We start from the raw sequence: 20,824 nt of genomic DNA on the forward strand, positions 1-20,824 counted from the left end.
AATGCCAACATGGGCTAGGACACCACGGTTGCAAGAGAAGCCCCTCCACTGACCTTACCCTACATACCCATGCTCATCACATGATGAGTGTCCATAGGAATGCATATTTCCAACCCAACCCCACTTGAACATAACTCTATCGAAATACAAATAAGAGATCGGGCCTCATAAGTCACCCAATAAATGCATGCGCACATGCTCGTGTGGGGCGCACCGCCATCACGAAGATCAAACACAAGGGCTAGATGAGAACACAAGCGGAAAATAAAACTCCACCAAAAACAAGCTTGGGAGGATTGATGTGGCATGCATCCCAATGCAACATAAAAGTGCAACTATGATATGACTGACATCCTACGGATGATCCAAGTCTACAATCAACAACATGCCAAGAAAATATGGGAAAATAGGGCAGCACACAAAATGAGGTAAAAACCCCAAAACTCAAAAACTTTGAAATTAAAACTCATTTGGTCAATGGGCACAAAAGCCACAAAAATCCAATAAAATTTGGGTTTGGACACCGTATGCAAAAATGGCTAACATAACGGCTCAAAATCCCAAAAATTGGGAAAACATTCATACATGACCAACTAGGTAGAACCAGTAAACAAAAACAGAGGGGAACACTAGTTCTCAGCCTCCTAACAAACTACTACCAGAAATAGACATAGAAGCTGAGTTGAAACAAGAAAATGGGAGAACCTTACCTGACAGAAAAAGGGGCTGAAATAGGAAATGACACAAGAAAATAAATAACCCACAACAACTGTCGGAAATCATGGCACAATAAGATATGCCTGAGCTAGATCCAATGAGACTAACCTTACAAAAATCCCATGCCCATAGTTCTCATAGTGAACAGAAACACGATCCTCTAGAAGAGGATTCTCAAAAAGAGCTCTCAATTTTGTATTTTGCAAAAGTGAGAAGTGAGGAAATAATTTCCTCTTTCAATACTTATTCACTTTTCAAGTGAATAATTGATTAGGGTAAATAACCAATTAAACTCCAAATTGACCCAAACGAAAATAGGTTATTCTAAGCAATTGGAATTCATCTAAGGCAAAGCTGCCACAATTAAATTCTATAAAAATTTAAGCCCAAAAACCCAAAATCACATAAATTTCCTTAATAAATTTTGTGACAATGCAAACCACTAAATGCACAAACACTTTCACTAGTCTAGTCACATAATGCAAATGATTTCGGATTTAATCAAATCACCAAAAGGTTTAATTTAAATAATTAAATAAGGATACGTCGACCATGCAGGGATGACATTGGTAATAATGAACAACTAAATCACTAAATATAGGTGCCATTACCAAGGATATAATTCTTGCACACTAAAACACATGATCAAGTGCAATTGCATATAATAACATAGCCAAAGCAATAAATGCATTAAATACCTAATTTAACTATTTATTCAATTATATCAAAATAATCCATTTACATCACTCACATTCGCATAAAGCATAATAAAACAAGAATGAAGTAAATCACCATAGAAATAAATCCAACATATAACATAATCAAAAATATGTCTGAACACCGGATAACCACATATCATAATAAAACATACTATCATCTCAAAATAACATCAACATGCAAATATGATCAACTGAAAAACATAATGATCTAACATCTACGATACAAGAATCCAAGTATAACATACGACCATCAAGTCATCTCAAAATACACATAACATGAGTACAAATATCTCTCAAATCAAAATACAACAAGGTACAGACTGCAAACACGAGGTACTACACAGAGGTGAATGTAGATTATGTGGTCAAGTGACGATAGATTCATCTTTGTATTCATTTTTCCAAGAGTGCCCGGCTTAATGAGCACATGGGAAGCTTTGACTTCCCTGGTGGGTCCCTTTATTAACTCAACCCACCCTTCCATTTTTAACCCATCTTCGTCTCCCAATTTCATCTCCCAAACACTACTCTGTTCTCTCCACGTTTCCGTCAAGAAATGAGTACACCTTTTTCACTATCAAATTCCCGCTCACCCACACAATTAATGATTTTCTACCCCAATCTGTTGCTTTTGTTCTATTGTAATAGGAAGTAAGAACTTTATTATTCTGGAAAATATAGGGAAACCCTACCAGATGATGCTAAGATTCTTTTTATCAGGTGAGAAAGAAAAACCCATTTGTATTTTTACAGTCTCCTTTAATTTTAATATTTTGATTTGAGAATTTTTGAAAGAAATTGTATCTGTAATTGCTTCACGCCTCTAATTTTACTTCAAAAAGTACAAGAGTATTACATGAATTTATAGCTTAGTTCACTACCCATATTTGAATTTTGTGCTTTGGTGGAAAGGACCAAAAAACTTATTGTAATTTACACTATTTTGAATAAATTTTAGAGGTCATCTAATAATTTGAAAGGGCATAAATGTTAGAATGATCATAATCAACTTAGATCCATAGTGATGAGCTTAATGATTCTTCCAAAATCATAGGTTCCACCAATTATTATATTTTTCTTCCTGTAGCTATTGTAATAATAAGAAGCATGAGAAACCACTGTGTTGGGCATGTAGCATAGTCCATTGGACTAGATAGATTGCCAATCAGCACCAACTCCACAAGCATAGTCCATTATTTTCTGAAGTACTGAATTTGGGACATTGGGTTTTTCTCCACACCAAAGAGTATATGCAAGAGATTTTGATGGGGGATTTGGAGGGAATAGAGTAGTTGGATTAGATGGTGGTGATGGTGGTGTTATAACTGACTAGTGTAGTGGGGGGAATAATACTGAGTGTTGCTAGGTTAAGAGGACTAGGAGGATAAGGCATCAAGGGTGGGGGGAAGTTTATAGTAGAAAGAGAGGGAGGTGTAGAGTAGAGTGAAAAGGGAGGTGGAGTAGGATAGGAAAAATTGAAAGCAGTGAAGAGCTTGATGATGCATTAGGTAGACAAAAACCAATAGATGGTTGGGAAATGGGGTAGTAGAATAATAAAAGGATGGACTTTGGGCAGTCCTGGGAAAAGTTTTACTTATAGGTAAATGGATGGATGAGGAAAGGCAACAGGTTGTATAGGAAAAGGCCTAATGGATTTAAGGGATTTGAACTCTGAATCATCAAATGTTCCAGTCATATCTATATGATATCCCAGTTTGTGTAATATTTTACACTAATATACACTACTCAACACCAAGTATACCACTCTTTCCTACAGAGGCCATCCCATATGATTGAAGGTTCATAAAATTTACAATGACAAAACATGAAGAACAAAGTAAGAACTCCTTTGTACATAGCTGAAATACAAGAAAGTATTATCTTTCTTTTTTTAGTTTACACAAAAAAGGAAGATATTTTTTATTTTATTTTATAAACAATAATTTCAAAGGGTCAACAATGGACTAAGATATGTACTCACTTGAAATACCATATTCTTGTAGTCCATGACTCATTAGTTTAGTTCAATCTTGATGACAGTGATATGTTAGTGATACTTTAGTTCCAAAGGTAATTTATTAATTAAGATCCAATTGATCCATCAATCTATCATGAACTGTATTGTATAATTTCTCTGTAATTGCAAGATTTCATGCATTGATTGTGAATAAAACTTGGTGTTAATTCTTAACATCATCACCATAACTACGATGGCTTCCATTATTGTATATTAGGCAACTTCAGTATTCTAAATAATATAATTAGTTTTTTTTTCACTATGTGCTACTTTATTTTTCTTCGTTCTTTCCTGGAAATCTGACTTCTATTTTCCTTGCCAAATCTGTGTTATAGCATAGATTCCACAAAATTTTCTTTCTTTGCTTTGATGACTAATTTTATCTAAACTTCTAATATTGAAGCTACCCAACTAACATTCGAAACACCTAACATTTTTTTAAAAAAACATCTGCATTGCAATGAGAACTTTTTGAACTTAGTCCATTGAATGATAAATCTAAGACATAGAATTTGATTCTATTGCACTTACTATCTATCTGCACTGAATGGTGATTGGTCCACTAATTCGATATAATCCATAGATGCTTAAAACTTTCAAGTGATTCTAGATACACATTTTGAGGGTCACCATTTTGCTGCTTGTGTAGGACCAGTAAGGAATTATTGCTGCTTGCCAAGGAAAATTCAAGACTAGAATATTATAACAAATTTTCAGGTTGTGTTGTCTTAAGTCTTCACAAACTTTGGCATTGAATCATTTCTAAGTTGTGGAAAATCAGTGTCTTTTGCATTTTAAATATTTGTAAAGGAAGTGACAAATCTTTCGAATTTAGTAGAACTTGTTCACATTTTGCAAGATGTTCCACCATTCGTTATCAAAGCTGGAAGCAATCCCACTTGATCATTTTCATATTTATTTGTGCCTTGTGGGATATAAGTTAATTTAGAAGAACATAATGATATCTGGAACATAATAAGCTATGATGGTTCGTAAAAAAACCCATCGTGTGTTGAATAATAGTGGGATCTTCTCTCAGGTATAAGAAAAATTTAAAGTATTTCAAAATTAGTTGGGAGGGTACTCTGAGTGCTATTATTTATTATTGATTTAGCATTGCTATAAAGTTAAACTTTATTAAACACATTAACTATTAATACGAGAACCTATCCAGAACTCACTGAATCACAGAATTTAAGTGCCAATTTGGAAAAAATAGTGGTTATGTCCCTTACTTTCACTATAATTTTGTCAAAGAATAGGTAGAATCAACAAAAATAAAATAAAAATTTTGATTCAGAATTCAATTTGGATGTCTCACACCAACTCACAGTCCAAAACATCTAAAACAACTTTTGCATTTCTATCTCAATGCCAAGCTTGGAAAATCAACTACGCATAAAATTTGTTGTAGAAATCCCCAATAGAAAAGTGTAGAGTCTTTTGAATTGACCTTTCAGAACAACTTTACAAACTTGGTTTGATTCCTTTGTTTCAGCAAGGCATGTTTTACTCTTGGCAATTGGTGAAACAGTTGATTCATACCGGCCTCTTACTTCCAATGTTGATATCAACTTTTGACACCCATATCATAATGTAAATAAGAAAATATTGATTTCACTTGGAATAACCAAGAATATTTTGCACTCAACATTAATTGGCATCTATTTTAAATATTCCATATCCATGAAAGATTCAACTCCATGAATCAGTACCATGTCATGTTAACTTAATTCTTGTAGCCCAATAATATTGTTTTTGGTGCCCAAAAAATGATAAGGCATTCCATAATTTTCAGCCTAATAACCATGCTTGAAATTAATATTTTTTAAAGACAAAAACAATAAACCACCAGGACCACTTTCAGATTTAGGAAAACAGATTTTTGCACAACATTAGAGTTCACCATTTTGAAGCATACAATCCCAAATTCTTGGCTCAAATCGATTACCATGTGATAATACAAATCTCAACAAAAATAGACTTTTCAAAGAAAATAATTTCTCATCCAAACTGAAACCAAGAGACAAAAGCCATATTAGATTATGGTAAGAACAAAAAAAATGCATAAAACGTTAATGTAGGAATACTGAATTAAATCATAAATCTGAACCAAAACATTTTTCAACAATCCCAAGCTAGTTGTTATTAAATCAACCTCCAAAAGAACACATAGTACTGCAGTTGGGAAGCACATGAAAATATAGAACTATTTTTGTTTAGTTTTTAATTTCCAAACTCTCTTGTTTTACCTCTCTAGATTCATTCTCAAGAGAGATATTTTTTCTGTTACCACTTTAGAATCTAATTTTTAATTACAAACCCAAACTATTTTTAAAACATAACTACTTTGAACTTATCTCAACTAATTAATTGGCCCATTATGTTTACATCATGTTTTGAATGTTTCATAACATATATGCTTCCTCCACATTTTATGGACCATATAACGTAAATCTAATGCTAATTTAATACTAAATTTATTTAAAACTTACAATTTCATGCTTACAAACTCAAAAGACCACTTGAGTCAATCACTTTGAAAATGATTATGTTTCTTCATATTTGTTGTCCTCTTAGAGCTTTGTGTCACTAGTTCTAATCAGTATTCAATGCCTATGTATTATTGACCTTGTATTGCTGATTATAAATGTGTTGCATCTTGACATTTAAATAGGGTGGATCTTTCTTGCAGACTCGTGACAATGCAAGAGAAATTTTTTTAAAAGTAAATTTATTCAATATCAAGAGAAATTGATTCCACAATCAGTTGTCTTGAAGACAATCCCATTTTGGTTCAAAATTTCAAGTGTGTCTTTGTCTATGGATAAAATCTTGATTTGAGAAATATTTATCTACTCAAATTTATGAGTTTTAAATTAGGAGCCAGGTTTCTTTATTTACAAATGTTGGACTTTTGAAATAGCTAATTCATCATGGTTATAATAGCACAGATTCAATTTTTCCAATCAATCATGTTGGACATTGCATGTGTTTGTTTGTTCTTTTGGGCATTTCATTACTGATTGAAGTCAAATTTTAGATTTTCGTAAATTATGCTTTGAAATAGGACATCAAAAAGTGAATGTAGTTGTATTCAAGAATTAGGCGATCAACTAGATAAAGGTTATTTGTCATAAGGATTTGAAAGACAATTCCTGTGGGTTTAATGAAAATGATTTGTGTTGAACTTCTAGTTTGATGTATGATGGTTGGAACCAAATGGGATGTAAGAGGTCAGTAAAAAACTATTTGATGAAATGTCGAGCCAAGAAACATGTACAGAGAGAGGGAATCTTTGAGGTAAGACAATGAATTCACTATTGAGTTTTGATTCATATGAATGCAAAATAGTTTTTGTTTGAATTGTCTTCTATTCATGGAAGAATACATAGAAGATCGCAATGGACTATTGTTAGAGCTTTGATTGGGAAATGCATGTGGTTGATGTATCATGAAAAGTAAAGGTTTTTTTTCAAGATTCTTGACTTTGAAACTTATGAGCTTGAATGAATTTAATGATTCTAAGAAAAGTAGTGGACAATAAATTGAAATTCAAAACTAAGAAATACAAGGTCATCTGAATGCAAACCAGTCAAATAGTAAAATATGTGAAGATCGCGCCACATTATTTTTTCATATAATATGATAAAGTTACTTACAAATTTAATTATTAGAATTTCCCAAATTCATTTTCCCCAAGAAATGCTATCAAGAAGTTACAAGTTGTATGTTAAAGTATTTCAGTCAAGTAATTTGTAATGTATTTTTATTGTAATATATTTCAGAATGAATTTTATTGTGTTTTAATAGGGTGTTTATTAATTTCAATATTAAGCTGCAATATTATTTTTAATGTGGGGACAGGTACTTTTTACCATACATGTTGATGTAACATTCTAGCCTATCATTTTGAGTTCCACTATCTTTGATCATATTTTACAAAAGTGTTTTCTAGTCCTTTAGTCTATGTGTGTTCTTATGATAGAGCTTTGATCTTCTTCTTTTTTTCATTTTTGATGTTGTAAGAAGTGTTAGATAAATTTTCTACTTTTTACTATTCATCAAGTCATAAAGTTGGCAGTTTAATGCTATAGATGTGGATTATATTGAGGATTTGTCAATTTCCTTGATTTTGGTATGGCTTGGGTATGCTTGTTCAACTATAATCACTATAAAAATTTAAGAATATAAAACTAAATTAATCACAAGTCACATTAAAAATATGTCATGTCCCCTTTTCAAATAATAAAAAAATAATAATCTTTGCTAAGGCAAGCAGGCCCAAGAAAGTGAAGTTTCAGAAAAAGGGGGTTAATCTTTGGAAACCGTTGGACTAATAAATGAAAATTATTATTAAAATATGTTTCATTAACCTCTCTTGGATGTGAGTTATAGTTATGCCCTCTTTTAAGGGGTTTGGAGGCATTTTGGGTGGATGGGAGAACTTGATTTTTGCTCATTCTTTGTTATTCTTCAGAGGCTGCCAAACCTGTGGAGAAGGAGACCCAAGAACGGGAGTTTGCAGGTTTCCAGGGAGACCCAAGAACGGGAGTTTGCAGGTTTCCAGGAAGGCTAAGGACGGGAGTTTGAATCCATTCCATGTGCATGCTCATACAGAGTTTTCCTTTGTGCTGAACAGTGTAGATTTGTGGGTTTTTGGGTGTGTGTTTTGCATGAGTTTGGTGTTTTCAGTTGAGCATTTCATATCAGTTTTGGTTGCTGCTGTATTTCAGACTTTAAGCTGTTAAAATAGAGCTGAATATATGTATTGGGACGTGATTAAACTTCTGAGATAGTTTATTAGTGTTCTGTGGTGTTTCTGGGCATTTTTGTGTTAATTTCGGGAGCCCGATGAGCATAGTTTTTGTCCTACATTTGAGAACTATTGTGTAAAGGTTATACAGATCTGGAAATGTCATTTTGTAGGCTGTTATGCTGCTGAAATTTCTGTAAAAATGTCCACTTTCAGATTTATTAATAATTGGTGAAGCTGTGAAGCTTTTGGCACAATTTCTGGCATACCCGATTTGGGGTTTCTTGAGAAATTTGGAGGATCTTTGTGATATCAGTTGTTTGATTTTAAAAATCTGATTAGAGGCGTGAAATACCATATGAAATCAGAAAAGGGGACATTTTAAAATAATACAAAACACTATTGAAATTGTTGATCCAATTTTTTGTTTTTTGAAATGAGGCATGTCATACATGATCTATCGCTTATGATAATTTAGTTTGTTTAAAATAGGAAAATAGTAAATACACAATGATCGGATTCAAATTCAATAACCATTTGAACAAATTTGTATTTCTCTTTGTTGAGAGTTTCTAAATCAATAATTCATGTAGAATTAATAGCCAAACCACTCCCTCTGCTCTTTACTGCAGATTTTTCTTAGAATTCTTCATGTTTGGTTAATTGTGTGCATGCATTGCAATGTTTTGTAACTTCTTTTCTTAAATTTTTATCTTGTTTTTTATTAGTATTATTATGACAATAGCTAGGAGTTTGGTCCTTTGATAATGGAGTAGCCTGATAGATACATTCTAGGTGCATTGACAAGTATTAGTCCCAAATTATTCTAGTATGGGTTAGGGGGGTATCCAGTGTAGTACTTTGTAATGTAGAGTCAAAATTTTAGTAGTGAACTAAATTCTAGGAGTGTAACGCATCACATAATAGGGGTGTTTCTTTTCGTAGGAGAAAACTTTCAGAAGTGTGAACTAAATTTTAAAGAATCATAGATACATTTATACATTTTCATGGAATATAATGGAACCACTATAAATAAATATTAAACAAGATCATAGTTTCATTTACATATTTTCAGAGTCTTGCAATACCTTTACTCTAAATTTCCTTCCAACAAAACATCAAATTTATGGTTATTGGTAATTATAAGCATAGTAAGGATCAAATTCATGGTAAGACATAAATTATGTAGACTACTAAGTGTATTATATCATGTGTGGATACTTCCCTTTCTAATTCTAACATTTTTTTCTACTAGATGGGTGTCAATTAGTCTCACATCATGGATGGAGTCATGGAAAGTTTTCATACAAAGACCTCTCATGGGAGAAATATGTCTATAAAGATTGAAAATTATTTTCAACTTAGATTGAGGCCAATAGATTGAATGATTTTATTGAGGGAGAAAACTCAAGGGAGTCATACCCAATCTTCTTTCACAAAAGTCATGATAAGAAGAATCCTTTGAATTTAGATATAAAAACCAAAATTAATAGCTTTTCAGAATATAACATGTACGAATAAGGATAATGAACTAGTAAATACAAATTTTTATACTCATATTAGTGATTTGAAAATAATGTCTCTAATGATTAGTTAACTATACTTAAAATTTTGAATGTTCTTATTGAATTTAATAGGTACTGGTGTGCGTATGGACCAAATGATTATAGGGGGAAAAATGTGACACCTTTTGATCCTTCTTTAGTGCCTAAAATAGGGAAGAGTAGTAGACTTGGTCGTAAAGATACACAATCTGGTTGCACCTATCATTTTAGCACATGAATAACATTTCATAAGCCAAACCATGTGTTAATATGATATCACCAGGTTCAACATGTGGATAGTGAAGGAAAAATTTGTCATGGTCAAATAAATAATGAGTTTTTAGGAACAAGGTCCTTTTTTGCACCATATATTAGCAAACAATTGCATTAATGGGTGGAGTCATTACTATTACTTGGCATGCCCATAGATGCAGTGCATAAAAACCATAAACAAATGGTGCATGAAAAGATGACCATGTTTGAGGGTCAAACTTGTAGGGATGATTTGCTTACCATGGATGATATTGCAAATATTGACTGTAAAATTAAGACGTTAAGATATGTGTTAGATAGTAATGATGCTCGTTCAGTGCAACAATGGGTTTTGGAAAATCCAAATAATTGGTTTGCATATTAGCAATATAGTGCCACTATTGTTGATGGAGATGACGGTATCCCATTTTTTTTGGGGATTTAATTACCAGAGCAACTTGATTGGATGCTCCATAATGGCCATAATAGCATACTGGCAATGGATTCTACATTTGGTACGAATGCAATGAAGGTATGTTATTATTATTTCATTATAGAGTTGAATTTAATTTTTGTATTCTCAATTAAATATAGTATTGATATATCATACCCCATGTCTTATGACAATTTCACTTATATACAATCCTTGCATTCGATTCAAAGCATATGGGGTTGCTTGTGGCATGGGTCATTATGTCAAGGTCTTGTGCATACAATATTGTATATTGGATGCATATATTTCTCCAACAGGTTCACTTGAACAATATTGGTTGGAGATTACATGCATTTATGGTAGATGACATAGGTGCCAAGATCAAAGCTATCAGGTATTTCTATTTTCTTCACAACCTTATTTTTATGTAAATGCTATATTTCAGTATTATTTTAGGACATTAATAGAAGTGTCCTTCAAACTGAGACACTTAATTCTAACATATATTTGGATCTCACTAATTTTTCTTTGATGAATGCCCTTTTTTCTATAAAGAATTATTAAATGTTTTTTAATCCCTATTTTTTTGGCACCATTAACTGTTTATCATGACTAATATCATGTGTTTCCTTTGGATCATTGTTCTATCCATGCCCACTATTTGATACTATAGAAGTGATTTCAACTTACATGAAATATAATGGTTATCCATTTCATATATGACCTACCCTTTGTTAAGATATGGTTGTCCATTAATAACATATGAATTTTTTTTGACGTGATAAACTATATTTATATCATTTTCATCATGTCTATTTGACTTAATGTTTACATTATTATTATTAGATCAAACTAGGCTCGCTTCATTGAATTACAAAATATAGAAAATGTTGACCACAATAGCAGCTACAAGGTGAATTTAAGCTATTATATCCACCTTTATAACATTTTCAAAAAGATGTAGAGTTTCATAGTACTTGTCTGAAACTTTAAAGAGACAAATTTTAGTCACAAAATGAAGCTTATACAAAATAAAATTCCAAACACAGTTACTCTCTTCATATGTTGCAGATTTACTCCAGCTTTTTGTAACACAATGCGGGCACATCAACATTGAATGGTGAAAAATCTCTCCAAAACATGACACATACACAAAGAAGGCATCATTCATACCTTACCCTTACAATTTAAGTGCCTCTAAATTTTCCACAAATTTTTCAAATATTTGCAAGAAGGTTGCCAAATGAGCACCATATATTTTTAGTGGTTTGTACTTACATTCACCTGTATTTTACTTTTCATGCCAAGGAACCCATCTCCAGTTGTTGTGACTGTATTCTTTGATCCCCCAACAACCCTAGTTGCACCTTTTTTTAGTTGAAGAATTACATCAAATCTGTCTACTCCAAACATTCCAAGATTGAATAAAGTAAAGGTTCTTGAATTGTATTCTTGAGGTTGAAGTTGCTTTGCACGAGCTTTCTCAATAAGCTCCTTCTGCCTTTGAGAAATTAAATATAGGTTTGCCTTATCCGCACCTTGAAGAACAAGATTTATAAGTCCTCCATTTATTATGATTGCAACTGTGATATCTATGCTATTGTTATAAGTATAACTTTGATCATCCTTACAGCTTGAGTTGACAATCAAATGTTATGCTAAAGTCATTGCAATTTTCTTTCTAGTAGATAATTCAGGGTCACACCCTTGGATTTGACCTTTTTGTAGAGAGAATCCAGAGCATTTGTGGTGATAGAGTACCCAACCTGGAATGTAGGAGCTAAAAGGATCTCTAATATATTTCTTGCCACAACCACATGTATTGTGGTAAAAGGCACCGTGGTTCCTAGAAACACAACTATTTTTTGAGAAGCCACAAGTTTAGTAGCAGGAACAACAATAGGGGTTGGTTCAGGTTTAACCATGACACTAACATATGGAGAAGGTACTATTATAATATTTGTTGCACTATCAATTTCAAAGGTGGTAATTTATCCTTTAGGTCCAGATCCCACAATATTAGCTAGATCAACCTTGTATTTTTTAACCAATTTTTATTATGCAATATACATGTAATTTATCTATCATGTCTTTTTAGACCTCAAGTTGCATCAATTTATAAATTATTTATTTCTTTTAATAGGTAGGTTTGCATAATTTCTTTTATAATCATATCTTATAAAGGAGAGTAAATACATCTCTTTGACAATGTATGAAACCATTTTAAAATAGTTTTAAGTACTAAATACGTATTTTTATTTATGATGCAGAGAAGTGTTTCAATGTGATGTGTATTTATGTTCTTGGCATATTAGACGTGCATGGTTGAAAAACTTAATTGCAAAGGTCAAAGATAATGCAATTAGACAAGAAATGTTTGACAGACTTGGATATATCATGCATCATTCAATAAATGAAGATTCAGCAAGGAATTATGTTCACATGTTTATTGAAGACTTTAAATACACACAACCCTCATTTGTTGATTATTTTAAGAGTCAATGGTCTGAAAGATTGAGTATGTGGGCTAGATGTTTCCATACACTCAAGCATGCAGGGCAAGAAACAAATAGAGCCATAGAGTCATACCACTCACACCTAAAAGGACAATTCTTAAAAGTAGTAGAGTGTGCTACAAATTGTCGTGTTGATTGGTTGGTGCATCAACTAACAACACGTGTTTATATCTATTATTGGTGTATAAAAATTAGCAAAAAGCACGATTTGTATAAGAACTTTGAAATTGAGAAGATTGAAAATACATCTTGGGTTCAAGCATTGCAAATTCTAGATGAAAATGTTATATTTAGTGATCTTGATGATCGTATAGCATGGGTGACAAGTCAAAGTGATACTTGTTTCCGATATGAGGTGTATATCTCGTCACCTGATCTATGTATGTGCTCTTGCAACTTTTCAATACAAGGATACATGTGCAAACATGTGATCACTTGGTGAACTTAATGTGTGTGTGTGTGTGTGTGTGTGTGTGTGTGTGTGTGTGAGAGAGAGAGAGAATTTGTCTAATAATAATTTGCATGTAGACTTGGATTATCTTGCCGCTACAGTTGATTCTACAAAAGACAGATGCCCAATTGGTGTTTCTAATCATTTGGTATGGCAACAAAGTTTATTTATTTATTTTACTGGTATAGGATTCTTAACAAATCATATGTTTAAATTTGTTTCAATATCATTGTAGAAAATTATTGAATTAGATGTGATTGGAGATAACAAAAATTGTCAACTATTGGAAGATCATTCGGTACATACACAGGTGAAATAATAATTACATATAGATGATTTTTATTCTTATTTCTTTGAATTTTTTATTTCTAAAATTATATGTTTAACTTTTTGTAGATGATAGAAAACAATGATGAGGATGCAACAATAGACATAAAGTTGGAAATACACAACGATATTCAAGGAATAACTAATACATCTAATCTAGCAACACTTTCTTTCATTCAATTTTTTTTAAAGGACTCGACAAATAGAGTCAAAAGTAGAAACATATCATCCCACCTTGGATTAGACCATCCAATTGTGCATCCATTTCATCTCATACAAGATGGATTTGGCAATACTCTTCGTCAACAAAGGGACTTTATTGAATGCATCAATGTAAGGAGAAAAACAAGTATCTCGAGTCAAACACCCACATTTCCACAAATGCCACAAAATCTTAAGCATCAAAATTGGATTGATGATCTTGATAGGGCAAATGGATGAGATAAGGATCACTCCAGGTACAATGAACATACGGTTGGCATGGTTGATAGCACAGAGTTTGGGAGCATGCAAGCACATTGGATTTGATTGAAAATGCATGATATGGTATCATAATACTTGTTTGTGCTATATTGTAAGAAAATTTCAGATTTTGTAATTCTATGTTGTTATTTTGGGCATGTACAAACACAATTAAACTTTTTAAGATAGTTTATGAAATTCCATAACCTGAATTATCTTTGATGCATTCTGTCAAATTGTTCACATTCCTTGTTTATTCTTCCATATTTTGATGTATATCTACTAGCAATTTTCAGCGATACTATTTGACAAAAAAATATCTTTACATTATGATTTAATGGATATACATGTCCTGTTTCAAGTCTCCCATTTTCACCAGTTATGGGGATGATGTTAAAGGTTGTGGAATGTAGATTTTGGAAGCTAATAAGGCTTCTCATTCTTGGCATTTGAAATCATTATTATTTATAAACTACTTTTATAGCTCTTGAATCTATGCAAGAAGAGAGGATGTTAGTAAAGGGATGTTGTATCTTGTTCAAAAATTTGTACATTTTATATACTGTATATTTTTTAATCATCCTCAATAAATATATTTTGTGCATTTCCTTTCATAATTGTGCTTTATCTATAATTTTATATCATGTATTATATCCACTGGAATTTCTAACCAATATGGAATAGAAACCAGCAACATGTTTTGATGAATGTTCATAAACATTTTCTGAACTCCATTTTACATAGCCACCATAAGAGAATGTTGTTGTTGTTATAAAACATGGTCTTATACCTATCATTTGCCTTTTCTTGAAAATCAAGTCTTTTAAAAATAAAGTAAAAAGATAAATATAGTGAAGATATCCTGTAACCTACTAAAGCAGTTAAAGACTTTACATGCTCTGTCCATGATTCCAAGTTTATCTAAGATTGGCTAATGGTTTGCAAAACATTTTTGTGAGTAAGGGAAAAAAAAACCATATAATTTTTAAATTTTGGTTTCTTATAAACTATGCCAACATACCTTCATTGACTTTTGAATCTTCAGAAGCTAAAACTGAAAAATTATAGTGTGTAAACTATGTAAATAGAAGAAGCTCATAACACAAAAAATAACCAAATCTAGATTTTGTTAGATTCATAAACTGTTTTGAATGTCCTATGTAAACAAAAGAAGCTCATAACATAAAATAATTTTAAAAAGGTACAAAATTCATTATATTTATCAATCAACAAAAAATGATATATAATTTTTAAAATTTATTATATTTATTTTTTATAATTTAATTATTTATTATTGTAAATATTACCATCTATTGATTAATGTTAATATGCAACCTTTTGACTTATTTTATTTATTAAATATGGATATGTACATATATTCATATGATTTATTTTAAAAAGATTACATTTTTTATCTAAATATATAATTAAATAACAATACATATATTTTCAATATAATATTTTAATGTCATTATTAATTTTTATTATGAAATAATGTTTAAAACAAATTAATTTATAGAATATAAAAACTAAATGTGATATTGGTGGAGGTTTGGATCCTAGAGATGTTGGTATTTAGTCATGCCTTTCCTTTCCTTTCCTCTTCAGGGCAACACTCCCTCAGTCCCCCACAACCGCTTTAGGAGTAGAGCTAGGCAGCACTCTCAATGTGTTAATCATGAGGGGCATTGGTCTCCTCCTGAGGTGGGCATTCTTAAAATCAACACTAATGGTTCTTCTCGAGGAAATCCTGGTCTAGTTGGTATTGGGGGAGTTGGGCATGATAGTTATGGTGATATTCAGTTCTTATTTTATATTTACATAGGTTACCATACTAATAACCTCATGGAAGCCCTAGCTATCTTTGTTGTAGTGGAACAATGTTGTCAACATGGCTACAAAAGAATTATATGTGAGACTGACTCGCAAGTGGTTGTGAATTTATTGAATAGAAGGAACCTTGTGCATGTGGATTGGCATTTGGCTCTGGTTATTTAGCAAATCATTTAGTTATGCAATTCTCTGGATTCTATCTCTTTTATGCATATCCCTCGTGAGTGGAATGGTGTGGCTGACTGTCTGGCTAAATGGGCCTCTGAGCATGGGTCGAATTGAAACATTATTAATCATAGGATGCTTCCCCTTGATTTATCTCAAATGCTGGTTCAACTTCTGGACCAGGATAAAGCTTTGTAGTTCTCTTTGTTTCTTATGTCGTTCTGCTCTCTTTGGTATTCAATAAAAATTTTACCCCTCTTTTAGTAGAACTAATATTTTCATGAGTAAATTTTATAAAATTATCACTTTTAAACATAATAATCTATATTATTAAATATCAAACATAGTAAAATAATTGGAAGAACATTATAAGAATCCCTATGTATGTGGTAAGTTTCATCCAACACTAAAAAGTGTTAAAATATTCATCAACGGTGGACCCACTTACATAAGAAGTAAAAGGAACTTAAATTCATATCACGAGATTTAAACATAAAAATACAATACCAAACACTGCCGTCAAATGCAGGTTAACAAAATGAAAGTAACGTTGAGTTAAGGAGGGGCCCACAACCCAGCCCCCAAAGCACTCAAAAGGTTTGAGTGTGCTAGTTAAGTCCGGCCATCCAAGAGTGCTTGTTGTTGGCAGGCTTCGAATTTGATGGCCGTATTGGCCATTTTTCCACTTTTGAGCCATATATGACAGGCTAAAAATTTGTGGGACTGTATTGATTAACATGCTATTTTTTTATAAAACCATCAATATGATACTTAAGTTTATAAATAAACCGTCAAAATTCATAATAGATAATATTTTTATAACATACTATATAAATTTTCTATGCAAAATATAAATCTAGAAATTTTCTTAAGTTGCATATATTATTTATTTTTAATTACTTTCTAGAATTTTATATTAATTTTTAGAACATATGAATTTAGAAACTTTAAGATAAGAGTTTTTTTAAAATATTACTAATTTATACATATATTTTATTGATTTTTGACAATCAATATTTATCTCTAAAAGTAAAATGAATGGCATTAATATGACCAAATCGTCATAAAAAAACAAGATGACCGTCAAATTCCAGGCCTGGCTGTTGGGTAAACTTTTACATTCAAAATCTTAGATTTGTTTCAGCAAATTTACGAAAAGCAAAGTCTGAATTATTAAATTTCTCGTTTGAGAAGTGTTCAACAAAGTTGGCAATTAAAAGGCCACCAAAACTTGAAGGAGATAATTATGGTGACTGATTCCATAACACATATAAACCACTGTGATGGTGCTAATAACACCTCATCTTCGTATTCGTACCAAATATTCTGGTGCTTTGTTTTTCTTCCATAGGACTTTCACCATTAGTATTTATTCATTATTATTCTTTTTATTTTGAATAAGAATTTACTGAATTGCAAGTGAATTGCAAGTGTTTCATTTTTTTCACATGCTCACGTGATCAGTTTGTTCAAAGGGCTTGTGGGTGTAGGCTAGTCTACATATGGAGAGAGACACAAATTATAGTATCATCACATTCATTATTCTTTTGTAGATTACTGTACTAAGGTTTTTAATTTGGTTATGTCGCTTTCTTATTCATTTCTGCTATATCACAAGTAATGCTAGAGCCACTCCCTCTAGCTGCAATACTTAGTGTTCCATTAGTTGTACTATGTAAATCCTTGATTAAGTCCAAGAAAAGGTTTTAGCTCACCTTTGTTGTTTCTTATAATTCTTTTGCTTTTTTAGTTAAATATGATATTTGTTTCTGGGTCCCTAAAGGGTTTGCCCCAAGTTCATACACATTACTATTTTCTCAGAGCCTTGTCGTTGCCTTAAAATCCCTTCCTCTCATGTGTTCGTATTGCAATGCTTTGTTTTACATATTCTCTGGGTGCTTGTAGGTTCTCAGACACCTGTTCTCCCAATTGGCATATTTTCATCTTTTATTTCTCTAATAATGAAAATAGATCTACATGTTCACCAGTAAATGGAATTCATGGAGCTAAAAAGCCATCTTTTCCAGCTTCTTCTACAGTTAATTTATTAGAAAATTTGAGTCTTCTTACAGCTCCAACAATATCTACATGAATGAAAGTTGTTCAACTTTAAATGATATTTGTATGGCTATTGTATAGTTTGTGAGTAAAATCCATAAAGATAATGTTTTTAAATTTGTAATTTCAATATAATGAATTTTTGCAAGAAACCGTCTTCCAACGTATCCAGCTATAGTAGCATTCTAGAGCAGATCCTTGAAGGTTACTTTTGATTTCATAGAGCAACAGGGACAAGTGCGGGCCAGTTTCACAAATTTGACCTCCAATACATTTACATATTTCATTCTCTGGGAAGTTGTGCCGAAGGCAAGCCGACTTTATTTATTCTAAAATTGAATCCTTATTTTCATTTCTTTAAAAATCCTTTATGTTGGATTTCATCTCATAACAATCTATGATAAAAATTTAAATTTACAACATTTCAGTTTTGTTAATTTGTATTTAATATTTTGGACAGGAGTTCACAACGGAATAATATTGTTAAAAACTTGTGTCGCAGTACATAGGTTGGGTGTTGGAACATTATCTGTTATTGGGACTCATCAATTTGTTTTTATTTTGCTTCTTTTATTGATTTTCCTTATCCTTCTTAGCATTGCTCTGTTGTAATTGATTTAAAGACGTCATATTGTTCTAAATTTTCTCTTCTTTTTCATCTAGGTGCCTACAACAAGCACATATGTCCATCTATAAATGTGTCTTATTGACTATTTCTTCTTTATATTTTACTTTTGTTAGCTATAAACCTACTCACTAATGTCGAGTAGAATATCTCAAATATATTTCATGTTTACTTTTGTATGTTCATGTATCCTGTTTAGGCATATCATTTTATTTCACTTCAACATTTGAGTTTTGATCTAAAATTCGAGTTACCTCTCTCCATAATTTAATGATGATTGTGTGTGGTGTAAATAGGTAATAAGCTATCATTTTTTATGTGACACTATTTTGGCTTTTTCATAAGTTTTGCAAAATTAGACATCAGTACAAATCTTATTTAATTCTTTATTGTTTCTCAGTTAATGCAACTAGATCTGGATCAACAAGTACAAACATCCTTCCACCCTTTGGTAATGGAAAAATTGGTGCAAGGTTTGAGTGTTAATAACATTCAGCATGGCCACTAAATAAACAAAGTGCATATCAACATGCACAGATTGCCTTGTAAGCTACATTATTCTATTTTCTCGATTTGGTTAGCAACTAGTTTGATCTTAGTATTGATCCTGTGTTCCTTATTTGTGTTCCTTATTTTTTTTTTAATGAATAAAGCCTTCTCTATTAATTTATAATATTAAAGTACATATTCAAAAAAAAACAAAAAACAGGCGGATACAGGACCATTCTGAGAGTTCACATGGCCAACGACCAAAGGGCAATACAACTATTCATAAAAATAAAAAAATTCACTTCAAGTGGTGATTTCGTTTTTTATTTTTAAAATGTATTTGTCGTCATGAGAGAATGAACTATGCACCCACTTTTAATACTAATTAGTAAATAGCTCTTTGTTTTCTATTCATCAAAATTATTCACCTACTAATTATACATTTGACCTTCTAAGGAAATAGATAAGATTTGAACTTAGAAATAAGAAACTTCTTTTCTTTCTATGCATTTTAATTCTATGTTTTTTTAGGACCTACAAAAGTCACAAACCCTATTTGATGCTACTATTTAGTAGACTACTTTCTATAATGATATTTTGTAGACTTACACTCCTAAACTTAATTTTATATTACACTTTTAAACTTAATTTTATATTATGCAAAGCTTCAATTATACTTTCAAATTAAACAACTATTAGCCTACCCATTGCGCCTCTTTTAGGTGCAAGTGCTAGTTTTACATAGTGGAGGAGTTTCCCACTTGTAGAACATTGTTTTGCCCTGCTTTTCTTTTCCATCACCTTAGACTTTCTTCCTAGATGGACAAAGAGGAACAAGCTCTCATCGTCAAACATGCAATTATTATGAGAAGATTCCAAATGTCAACATTGATAATGTTTTGATGATCACATTGATATGGTACAGGCTAATCAAAAGTAGCAAAGACGAAACAAAGTCAAACTCTGTTTTTTACCATATTCACACAAGCAGAGTGATTTTTTTTCCATTTTTTTGTTGTTTGCCACTACAAACTATGCAGATCATGAAGATCAAATGCTGAAATTTTCAAAAAAAATTATAATGTTTTCGATCTTTTAAAAATTGGTCAACTGTACATATAAAATTGCATTTGATTCTGAAGGTTGGAAAATCTGAGTGGAGATTGTGTGGTAGATTATTGTCTAAATCAGCCAGGTGAAATGAAATCATAGACGTATAAGCATGGTAACGATGGCGAGAGGAGGGCAACGTCTATCTAGTCAAATTTTTGCACCGGATGTGACATTTTTCTTGATTTATTAATTAATTTAGAAATCACAGAAGTACGGTTCAGAGAGTTTTAAATTAATTAAAAATCAAACAAACAGTCACATCGGGTACATTCCTTCAGCTATTTAGCCACGACACCGGGTACGGTGCAACTTATTTGCACCGGGTCATTCCTGCCTTGCCCAAATGT

The 20,824-nt window shown here is 31.8% G+C and overlaps 1 pseudogene; it reads right to left on the minus strand.

The window, feature by feature from the left end:
- Positions 1-11,618: 11,618 nt before the first annotated feature.
- On the minus strand, positions 11,619-12,492 carry LOC149536373 (dihydrolipoyllysine-residue acetyltransferase component 4 of pyruvate dehydrogenase complex, chloroplastic pseudogene; annotated as a pseudogene).
- Between the last annotated feature and the right edge of the window lie 8,332 nt (positions 12,493-20,824).

The sequence above is a fragment of the Cupressus sempervirens genome, chromosome 10 (assembly GCF_028749045.1).
Source record: "Cupressus sempervirens isolate cs-2001-9-10 chromosome 10, ASM2874904v1, whole genome shotgun sequence".
NCBI lineage: Eukaryota > Viridiplantae > Streptophyta > Pinopsida > Cupressales > Cupressaceae > Cupressus > Cupressus sempervirens.